Source organism: Myotis lucifugus, unplaced genomic scaffold, assembly GCF_000147115.1.
Source record: "Myotis lucifugus unplaced genomic scaffold, Myoluc2.0 scaffold_289, whole genome shotgun sequence".
NCBI classification, from domain to species: domain Eukaryota; kingdom Metazoa; phylum Chordata; class Mammalia; order Chiroptera; family Vespertilionidae; genus Myotis; species Myotis lucifugus.
Genome location: NW_005871337.1, coordinates 901,321 through 902,495, shown reverse-complemented (window position 1 = coordinate 902,495; position 1,175 = coordinate 901,321).

The window sequence follows — 1,175 nt, the reverse complement described above, 5'->3', positions numbered from 1 at the left end:
CCTGGAGCCCTCCCGCGGTTCCTCCCCAGCTGGCCAAACTCCCACATCCCTCCCCGGCCCTGATTGTGCACCCATAGGTCCCTCGGCCTGGCCAGTACTCTATCGCAATCTGGGACCTCTTGGGGGATGTCAGAGAGTCAGTTTCAGCCTGATCCCACAGGCCAGGCTGAGAGACCCCACTGGTGCACGAATTCATGCACTGGGCCTTCTATCTAATAAAGAGGGAATATGCTAATTGACCATCATGCTGCCACAAAGATGGCGGTACCCACAGTCAATAAGGAGGGAATATGCTAATTGGCTGCCCCACCCTCAAAGATGGTGGCACCCACAGCCAATAAGGAGGGAATATGCTAATTGACTTCCCTTCCCTCAAAGATGGCAGCACCCACAGCCACAAGATGGCAGTGCCCAGTCCCCTCAGCCCTTCAGCTGCCCAGGGCCACCCGAGGCTCAGGTAACCAGGGCTGTCCGAGGCTTGCGCTGAAGGCAGTGGTAGCAGCAGAGGTGTGATGGGGCATCACCTTCCCCTGATCGCCTGGTTGCTTCCCACCCCTGAGGGCTCCCGGACTGTGAGAGGGGGCAGGTCGGGCTGAGGGACCCCCACTCCAGTGCATGAATTTTCATGCACTGGGCCTCTACTATATATATATATATATATATATATATATATATATATATATATGTGTGTGTGTGTGTGTGTTTTATGTATTTGATATGATACAGATATTATTAAGCTTTGCAGGGGAAGAGAAAAAGAGTAAAAGACCAAGAGAAGATTCTGATGTGTAGCCATTACAGTATTTGGCTCATATTCTTTCCATGTTAGTATTAGGATTGTATAACTGGGATACTAATGTAGAAATAGTATTCTATGGAGGAGTTTATAACATATTAAGTTAAATATTTATGAAATTTTGTTCTGTTCAATCCAATGTAACTGTGCCAAACTTTTATTAGGTTAATGTATAAAAAGATATAGAATATTAAAAAAATCATAATCCTGAATCAAAATATAGGCAAGTAGATAAAATGTATACAATATAACCTAGCCTTTTATAGGCATTAAATGCTAAAATAGATGTTCATAATGTGTCATTCTGTTTAAAAATATCTATTATATAGTTTCCTTACACTCTAAAATTTGACAGAGATTTTCAAAATTTTCCCTAGAT